Here is a 10977-nt window from a genome sequence, read left to right on the forward strand (position 1 = left end):
AGCACGAGGAATGGGAGAGTCAAGAAAGCACATTGCCCTTCTGGTGCATTTTCTTTTGTGTTTCAGCTGTCAAATCCTCTAGTGTTGTTGTTGTTGTTGTTGTTAATTATCCTACTTGTGACTTCGGTCCAAACCACATTTTTCAAGTTTGCAATGAATGTTGATCCTTACTTATTTTTTTAACCTCCCTTATTTTTAAATGGAATTGGTCATTTACTTTGTTTTTCAAGACAAGACTCTTGAATGCAGACTGTTTTCATAGATAAATTATATGGCTGAATCTTTACTAGTACATATTGTATTGAAATACTTTTAATTAAATCTCAGTAGGAAAGCAGGTAGGACTAGTCAACAGTTACAAAGGCTTTCAATGTGCAGGGACATTATGCTTCTCTTTCCCACTATTGTTCTCTCTCCTCCACCTCTCCCCTTCCCACCTTCCTCCCCATCCTCCATCCCCCCCCCCACACACACACAAGGAATTAATCCCAGGGCAACTCTCCTGTTCATTCTGGAGCCAATGCTGTGATGACATGAGGACGTGTTGTCAAGCCCCAGGAGTCACCAAAAGGCTTAGAGCTTTCAGGCCTCTCGGTCTACACACTGTCCTTCATCAGGCTTATCATTACTGTTACTCAAAGGAGAGCAAAACAGAGCCAAGGTGAGATGGATTTCAGCCCATGTGGTTGAACTTGACCTTTAAATCATTTTTCCCCACATGCTCTATGGTAATCGTTCCTTGGGGAAGCTGGAGACATCCATTGGCCCAGGTAGAGCTGCTGCCTTTCCTCTGATTTCTTTCTCTCTCTTTTCTTGTCTAGCGTTCTCTCTCTCCTCAGTCTTCCTCTCTTTCAATTTATCACTCTCTCACCAACTTCTTCTTTGCCCCAGTGCTTTACTGAATATGTCTAACTAATATCTTCATGGGGAAAAACCCAAACAAACAGAACACAGCTTTGTTTGATTACCACGCTCATTAAAATTTCCTATTTCTACTTGTCAGTGTATCCTTACCCCTATTTTTGCAGCACATAACATACACTAATACACAAGCACTAACATACTAACACACCAACACACACTAACACAAATCTATGCACCGAGACACATAGCGATACTAATACATATGCATCATATACATACTAATACATATAGACCCACCAACGTATACCAACACATACACAGCACCCCACACTAATATATATGCACAGTAACACACACACACACACACACATGCACACGTGCACATGTAGAAAACAGTCACTTCTGAACCCTGGAACATATTTCTTCATTATTCAGACGACAATCCTCAGGAGTAGATTCAGATTGCTGGAGAGTTTACGAGGTCATCTATTATGTCCATCGATAACTGAGCCGAGAGGAATTCCTATTACTCTCTTTGTGTATAAAAATTACTATTAAAATCTTTCCAAGCCAAAAAACTGCCAGAAGTGTGAAAATAAAGCCTGCATTTCAACTAAAATACAGAAATGTAATGATTAGGCTTTCTGCTTTCCCAATAGCAGAAATATGCCTGCGGTTTAGAGCTTTCTGAAGGGAGATTTAAACAGTAAGATATTCATCCAGAGCTAACTGGGAGGTTTTTCCTGCTAACGTGATATTCATAATGTTTAGGTACCACCAGATAATGGACAACAAAGAGCTATAGTTTTAGCAAAATAAATGAAATTACATTAGCAATTTTTAAACTCTTTTTAATATGAACTGGTATGGAGTAAGTTAATACAGACTCAATTATCATGCTAGAAAAAGGGATCTGGCGTTCTCCCTGGTCCTTGGTATCTGTCTAGACGTTGTAGACAAAAGAAACTCATTTGCTCTTGGAAGTGTTGAATGAAAAGTCACTTGGGATTAGTTGAGGGGCGGGGGAAAGGATGGAGGTCAAAGGACTTGCAGCAAAGAGTCTGTGCTTTGTGGGATCCAGAAAACGGGGATGTGCTGTGGGCAGAAAGCATCTTAGGAATAATAAGGGGGTGGTTTGATGGCTAAAATCAAAGGAAGAATTTATTTTCTAAGTTTTTCTCTCCATCTTTTTCCTTACTCAGTTTAGTACAAAATAAAACAACTTTATTTTCATACACGTATATTTTATCTTGCCTAAAAAACGTGCAAATATACTTTTCATTTCTAAATCACTTGAATTTTTTTTAATTACTATCTTAGAATCTTATTTAAAAAACATCATTAGTATACATGCTGTGGGCTCTAGGGCCAGATGTTTTATAAGACCAGCTTATAGCAAGGGCCACTTTTCTATTTCCGAAAAAAATTCCCACTTGACCTGTGATATACAAAACATTATGACAGAAATCAGCTGTGAGCTTCCAAGACAGTTTTTCAAAGGTTACTTCCATTCCATCTAGGGCACAAATAGTCTGTTATTAAAGCAGTTAATTAAAAGTTTTATTCCGAATAAAAGGCAATCTGAGAAGAAATTGATTATTAGTTAAAATGTAAAGGATGTTTAACCTGGCACAAACTAGTGAGTAAAAATGCAGACCCTATTATTTATTTATTTAATTAATTTTATTTTTTTATTAACATATAATGTATTATATGCCCCACGATGTACAGGTCTGTGAATCATCAGGCTTACACATTTCACAGTACTCACCATAGCACATACCCTCCCCAATGTCTATAATACAGTCACCCTATGCCTACCCCTCAAACCCAGCAACCCTCAGTTTATTTCCTGAGAGTAAGAGTCTTTTATGGTTTGTCTCCTTCCTAATCCCATCTTGTTTCATTTTTTCCTTCCCTACCTCCCACAACACCCCGCCCTGCCTCTCAAATTCCTCATATCAGAGAGATCATATGATAATTGTCTTTCTCTTATTGACTTATTTCACTTAGCATAATACCCTCTAATTCCAACCACATTGTTGCAAATGGCAAGATTTATTTTCTTTTGATGGCAGCATAGTATTCCATTGTGTATATATACCACATCTTCTTTATCCATTCATCTGTTGATGGACATCTAGGTTCTTTCCAAAGTTTGCCTATTGTGGACATTGCTGCTATAAACATTCAGGAACACATGCCCCTTCAGATCACTACACTTATATCTTTAGGGCAATTCCCCAATAGTGCGATTGCTGGGTTGCAAGGTAGCTCTATTTTCAACTTTTTGAGGAAGCTCCATGCTGTTTTCCAGAGTGGCTGCACCAGCTTGCATTCCCAACAGCAGTGTGGGAGAGTTCCCCTTTCTCTGTATCCTCACCAACACCTGTTGTTTACGACTGGTTAATTTTAGCCATTTTGACTTGCCTGAGGTGGTATCGCTCTGTGGTTTTGATTTGTATTTCCGTGGTGCCAAGTGATGTGGAGCACTTTTTCATGTGTCTATTGGCCATCTGGATGTCTTCTTTGTAGAAATGTCTGTTCATGTCCTCTGCCCATTTCTTAATTGGGTTATTTGTTCTTTGGGTGTTGAGTTTGCTAAGTTCTATATAGATTTTGGATACTAGCCTTTTATCTAATATGTCATTTGCAAGTATCTTCTCCCATTCTGTCAGTTGTCTTTTGGTTTTGTTGACTGTTTTCTTTGCTGTGCAAAAGATTTTGATATTGATGAAGTCCCAATAGTTTTTTTTTTTGCCCTTGCTTCCCTTGCCTTTGGTGATGTTTCTAGGAAGAAGTTACTGTGGCTGAGGTCGAAGAGGTTGCTGCATGTGTTCTCAAGGATTTTGATGGATTCCTTTCTCATATTGAGGACTTTCATCCATTTTGAGTCTATTTTTGTGTGTGGTGTAAGGAAATGGTCCAGTGTCATTCTTCTGCATATAGCTTTCCAATTTTCCCAAAACCATTTGTTGAAGAGACTGTCTTTTTTCATTGGACTTTCTTTCCTGCTTTGTTGAAGATCAGTTGACCACAGAGTTGAGGGTCTATTTCTGGGCTCTCTATTCTGTTCCATTGATCTGTATGTCTATTTTTGTGCCAGTACCATATTGTCTTGATGATGACAGCTTTGTAATAGAGCCTAAAGTCTGGAACTGTGATGCCACCAACTTTGGCTTTCTTTTTCAACATCCCTCTGGCTACCCAGTTTTTTTCTGATTCCATATAAATATTAGTATTATTTATTCCAATTATTTTGAAAAAAATTGATTGTTTTTTTGATAGGGATTGCTCTAAATGTGTAGATTGCTTTAGGTAGCATAGACATTTGCACAATATTTGTTCTTCCAATCCATGAGCATGGAACATTTTTCCATTTTTTTGTGTCTTCCTGAGTTTCTATCATGAGTACTTTATAGTTTTCTGTATACAGATTCTTTGCCTCCTTGGTTAGGTTTATTCCTAAGTATCTTATGGTTTTGCATGGAATTGTAAATGGGATTGACTCCTTAATTTCTCTTTCTTCTGTCTTGCTGTTAATATATAGAAATGCAACTGATTTTTGTGCATTGATTTTATATCCCGACATTTTACTGAATTCCTGTATGAGTTCTATGAGTTTTGAAGTGAAGTCTTTTGGGTTTTCCACATAAAGTATCATGTCATCTGCAAAGAGTGAGAGTTTGACTTCTTCTTTGCTGATTTGGGTGCTTTCTTGGCAAAACAAAATTTTTGTTGTCTGATTGCTGAGGCTAGGACTTCTAGTACTATGTTGAATAACAGTGGTGATAGTAGGTATCCCTGCTGTGTTCCTCTCAGTTTAGAATTATACTTGCTGTGGGGTTTTCAGAGATGGCCTTGATGTTATTGAGGTATGTATCCCCTATCCATGCATTTTGAAGAGTTTTTTTTTTTTTTAAGATTTTTTATTTATTTATTTGAGAGAGAGAGACAGTGAGAGAGAGCATGAGCGAGGAGAAGGTCAGAGAGCGAAGCAGATTCCCCATGGAGCTGGGAGCCTGATGTGGGACTCGATCCCGGGACTCCAGGATCACGCCCTGAGCCGAAGGCAGTCGTCCAACCAGCTGAGCCACCCAGGCGTCCCATTGAAGAGTTTTGATTAAGAAAGGATGTTGTACTTTGTCAAATGCTTTTTCAGCATCTACTGACAGCATCATATGGTTCTTCTTCTTTCTTTTATTAATGTATTGTATCACATTGTTTGATTTCAGATGTTGAACCAATCTTGCAGCCCAGGAATAAATTCCACTTGGTTGTGATGAATAATCCCTTTATTGTACAGTTGGGTCTATTGGCTAGTATTTTGGTGAGAGTTTTCACATCCATGTTCATCAAGGATATTGGTCTGTAATTCTCCTTTTTGATGGCATCTTTGTCTGGTTTTGGGATCAAGATAATTCTGGCCTCATAAAATGAGTTTAGAAGTTTTCATTCCATTTCTACTTTTTGGAACAGTTTCAGGAGAATAGTATAAATTAATTAATTCTTTAAATGTTTGGTAGAATTGCCCTGGGAAGCCATCTGCCCTGGGCTCTTGTTTGTTGGGAGATTTTTGATGACTGCTTCAATGTCCTTACTGGTTATGGGTCTGTTCAGGTTTTCTGTTTCTTTCTGGTTCAGTTTTGGTAGTTTATATGTCTCTAGGAATGCACCCATTTCTTCCAGATTGTCAAATTTGCTGGTGTATGGTTGCTCATCATATGTTCTTATAATTGTTTGTATTTCTTTGGTGTTGGTTGTGATCTCTCCTCTTTCATTCATGATTTTATTAATTTGTGTCCTTGCTCTTTTCTTTTTGATACATCTGGCCAGGGATTTATCAATCTTATTAATTCTTTCAAAGAGCCAGCTCCTAGTTTCACTGATTTGTTCTCCTGTTGTTTGGGTTTCTATTTCATTGGTTTCTCCTCTGATCTTTATGGTTTCTCTTCTCCTGCTAGGTTTAGGCTTTCTTTGCTGTTCTTTCTGCTGCTCCTTTAGGTGTAGTTTTAGGTTGTATACTTGGACCTTTCTTGTTTCTTGAGAAAGGCTTGTCTTGGTATATGCTTTCTTCTCAGGACTACCTTTGCTGTGTTCCAAAGATTTTGAACAGTTGTATTTTCATTTTCATTTGTTTCCATGAATTTTTTTCAATTCTTCTTTAATTTCCTGATTGACCCATTCATTGTTTAGTAGGATGCTCTTTAGCCTCCATGTATTTGAGTTCTTTCCAACTTTCTTCTTGTGACTGAGTTCTAGCTTCAGAGCATTGTGGTCTAAAAATATGCAGGGAATGATCCCAATCTTTTGGTACCAGTTGAGACCTGATTTGTGACCCAGGATATGATCTATCCTGGAGGATGTTTCATGTGCACCAGAGAAGAATGTGTATTCTGGTTGCTTTGGGATGAAATGTTCTGAATATATCTGTGATGTCCATCTGGTTCAGTGTGTCATTTAAAACCCTTATTTGCTTGTTGATCTCTTTTGCTTAGATGATCTGTCCATTTTAGTGAGGGGAGTGTTAAAGTTCCCTACTATTACTGTATTATTGTCAGTGTGTTTCTTTGATTTTATTATTAATTGGTTTATGTAGTTGGCTGCTCCCATGTTAGGGGCATAGATATTCAAAATGGTTAGATTTTCTTGTTGGACAGACCTTTTAATTATGATATAGTGTCCTTTCTCATCTCTTATTATAGTCTTTGGCTTAAAATCTAATTGATCTGATACAAGGATTGCCACCCCAGCTTTCTTTTGATGTCTTTTAGCATGGTAAATTGTTTTTCACTCCCTCGCCTTAAATCTGGAGGTGACTTTGGGTCTAAAATGAGTTTCTTGTAGACAGCATATTGATGGGTCTTCTTTTTTTTTAATCCATTCTGATACCCTGTGTCTTTTGATTGGGGCATTTAGCCCATTTACATTCAGGGTAACTATTGAAAGATATGAATTTAGTGCCATTATATTGCCTATAAGGTGACTGTTACTGTATATTGTCTCTGTTCCTTTCTGGTCTGTTACTTTTAGGCTCTCTATTTCCTTAGAGGACCCCTTTTAATAGTTCCTGTAAGGCTGGTTTGGTGTTTGCAAATTCTTCTACTTTTTGTTTGTCCTGGAAAAGTTTTATTTCTTTTTCTATTTTCAATGACAGCCTAGCTGGATATAGTATTCTCTATAGTAAATATTTTTCTTATTTAGTGCTCTGAATATATCATGCCTTTCTGGCCTATCAGGTCTCTGTAGATAGGTCTGCTGCCAATCTAATATTTTTACCATTGTATGTTACAGACCTCTTGTCCCAAGCTGCCTTCAGGATTTTCTCTTTGTCACTAACACTTGTAAGTTTTACCATTAGTTGATGGGGTGTGGACCTATTTTTGTTGATTTGGAGGGGGGTTCTCTGTGCCTCCTGGATTTTGATGCTTGCTCCCTTTGCCACACTAGGGAAATTCTCTATTATAATTTGCTCCAATATACCTTCTGCTCCTCTCTATCTTTCTTTTTTTTTTGGATCCCAATTATTCTAATATTGTTTTCTTATGGTTCACTTATCTTTAATTCTCCCCTCATGGTCCAGTAGTTGTTTGTCTTCTTTTGCTCAGCTTCTTTATTCTCCATCATTTGGTCTTCTGTATCAATTATTCTCTCTTCTGCCTCATTGATCCTAGTAGTAAGAACCTCCATTTTTTATTGCACTTCATTAATAGATTTTTAAAATTTCAACTTGGTTAGATTTTATAAATATAGAATAAAATGAATATAGAATAATAAAATATAGATTAATAATTAATAAAATAAAAAATAATAAAATATAGATTGTATAAATGTAGAATAAAATCCAGAAAGGGATTTTATTTCTCCAGAAAGGGATTCTCTGATATCTCCCATGCCTTTTTCGAGCTCAGCTAGCATCTTGATAATCATCATTCTGAACTCTATTTCTGACATATAACAAATGTCCTTATTGATTAGGTCCTTAACCATTGGTACTGCCTCTTGGGTTTTGTTTGTTTGTTTGTTTTTGTTTTTTGTGGTGAGTTTTTCTGTCTTGTCATTTTATCCAGATAAGAATAGAAGAATGAGCAAACAAAATATTAAAAGGGTGGCAAAGAGCCCAGAAAAATATACACTAACCAAATCAGAAGAGACCCAAAACCACGGAGAGAAGAAAGAGGAGAAAATTTAAAAAATGAAAAATAAAAAATAAAAAGCAAAAAAATATATAGTATAGTGGTGAATAGAACAGAGTCACCCACTTCATTTTGGGCATATTCTCATCTCTTAGAAGAAACTACCTCCCAAAATTTTAAAGAAAGAAAAACTTGTATATATACAAAAATAAGGGTAAACATGATGAAGGGATAGAACATGACTGTAAAGATGAAAATTAAGAAAGATTCTAAAAAAGGAATTAATAAGATAAGAAGTTGGTTGGAAAAAGGAAAAAAAAAAGACAATGTTATCAGGCTGGAGACTAGAACAAAGCCATGTGCCAGATTTAGGATGTATTTTGATCTATTAGAAGAAACAGTATCCCAAAATTTTAAAGAAAAAAACCTATATGTATACAAATATAAGGTTAAATACAATGAAGGGATAAAATATGACTATATCAATGAAAATCTTAAAATAGTTTTTAAAAGATTTTATTTTTATTTATTTGACAGAGAGAGAGATAGATCATAAGTAGGCAGAGAAACAGGCAGAGAAGGGGGGGGAAGCAGACCCCCTGCTGAGCAGAGAGCCCAATGCAGACCTCAATCCCAGGACCCTGAGATCATGACCTGAGCCGAAGGCAGAGACTTAACCCACTGAGCCACCCAGGTGCCCTAAAAAGATTTTTTAAAATAAGTTATTGATAAGATAAGAGAGTTTTAAAATGTTAAAAGAGGAATAGGAAAAGTTAAAAAACAGAATAAGAATAAAATAAAATAAAATAAAATAAATAACTTTGAAAGACTAAATGATCATGGGGAAAAGGCCATGAATTCTATGTGTTGCTTTCCCCTAGCTCTAGAGTTCTGCTGTCTCATTAATCAGTGAACTTGGTCTTGGCTGGATAGTCTTGCTGATTTCTGGGGAATGGACTTGTTGCAGTGATTCTCAAATGTCTTTGCCTGAGGTGAAATTGCACTGCCCTTGCCAGGGGCCAGGCTAAGTAATCTGCTCAGGTTCTTTCTTGGAGCTTTTATTCCCTGAACCCTTTCCGTGCAGCTTAGGAGGATAGGAATGAAGATGACGGCCTTCCAATCTCTTGCCTGTAGGAGACAAAAACTCGGCATCCCACTTCTCAGCATGCCCTCAGAGAAAAGCAGTCAATCCCTCCCATCTCCCTGGTCTCCAGCCACACTCCAAGCTCAACCAGCCTATGACCAAGTGTTTCTATCTCTGGCACACAGCGTTTCTATCTCAGGAGTTTCCAAACCTAGCAAATTCCTGCCGCACACTCCTCCACTGCTCCTCCGAGAGGAGGAAAGAGGGGGTCTCTCTGGATCTGCCATTTGTGGGGTCCCTGCTCAAAGAGCAGTGGTCTTAATGTTACTTAGATCACAGTTTAAGGTAAGCCTGAGCTGAGAGTCAACTCCTTCACTCTGTCTCTGTAGCTGGCCTCACTGATCTGATACCTGGGAGCTCTGCCACAATTAGACACCTTGATCATTTTGTTTCCCCTCAGGTCCTAAGACCACACTATCTCCGCAAGAGCTCTTACCCTCCCCCCCCTTGGCTTAGGATCTGGAGTGACATCTCTTAGTGGAGTTCTGATTTTGTGCTCCATTACTCTACCACTTGCCACTCCCCTCTGTGGTCTATCTTCCTGTCACTTCGGATTCACTTCTCCCCACATCCCAGCTTCTGGAAAGTGGTCGATTTCCTTTTCCTAGAATTGCTGCTCTTATTCCCTTCTATCCCCTGTTGAGTTTGTAGGTGTTCAGAATGGTTGATAACTATCTAGCTGAATTCCTGGGACCTGATGATATTTCAGTCTCCTACTCCTCTGCCATATTGTTTCCTCCTCTGAAGACCTCATTTAAAAGGACCTCCCTGTCCACTCATATCACAATCTAATAGGAAGATTTCACTGGAATCCCTTCTTCATGGATCCATTAATTAGATGAGGACAAGATTCTATCATTGAAAGATGGAATTTCATCTATTTACCTGCATCTTTTACCACTAGTGAGTTTCTGAAGACCTGAGATAGTTAATTTTTATATCCCTAGCATCTAGCAGGGTATCTAGAACATAGTAGAGGCTCAATAAATGCTTGCTTCAGTACATTTTATGTCTTTCAAAGTAAATGTAAGTGAGCTCAGTTGATCAGATTCTCAGTCATTTATTAGTTTATTTTTAGCCACTGTGCACCAATTCCTCTAGTCATAAACTTAGAAAACTTAGAATAAAACGATGTACAATGATTTATATTGTGATTTAGGATATTGATATAATTTGTGAGATTGATCAGTTGCTTCTTGGCCTTAAAATAGTTCTGTAATACTCTAAAGTAGTGTTCCCCAAATGGAGCTTTGAAAGAGGCATATCCCCAGATGAAATAGTAAGCTTAATCCATTGTTGGAGGGTCACAATGTCTGTTACATGTATTTTTATCTCATTCTTTAAACTTCTCATTTCTGTTATATTTTGTGGCATATGTTAAAATGTTAATATAAGCATTTATGTATATATATACATAGGTAAATATATATATTTGTGATGTACTAATGGAATTGTGTGACAAAAAATGTATGGTCACACTAGTTTAGAGAACTGGACTAGATGACACAATTTTTTTTGTTGTTGTTTTCCTTGTTATGGGTAAGATTAATGAAAGAATGCAAATGTTGATTTACTTAACTAGCATTTATGAGAACCTTCTATGTGCCAAACACTGTTCTAATTACTAGACTTAGGCACACAAGGATAAATAAGACATATTTGTCTCTCTCAAAAAGCACAGTCTAATGGAAGAGGGAAGACTATAAATCATATAAATAAATGCCACTTTGCTGATTCCTCCTGTCTTCAAGCCACCATAATGCTTGATGTCTATTGAAGTGACTTAATAGTCAGTTGGGAATGCATTTGGCTGCATATAACAATATTCAAGTA

Source organism: Neovison vison, chromosome 4 (assembly GCF_020171115.1).
Source record: "Neovison vison isolate M4711 chromosome 4, ASM_NN_V1, whole genome shotgun sequence".
Classification (NCBI taxonomy): domain Eukaryota; kingdom Metazoa; phylum Chordata; class Mammalia; order Carnivora; family Mustelidae; genus Neogale; species Neogale vison.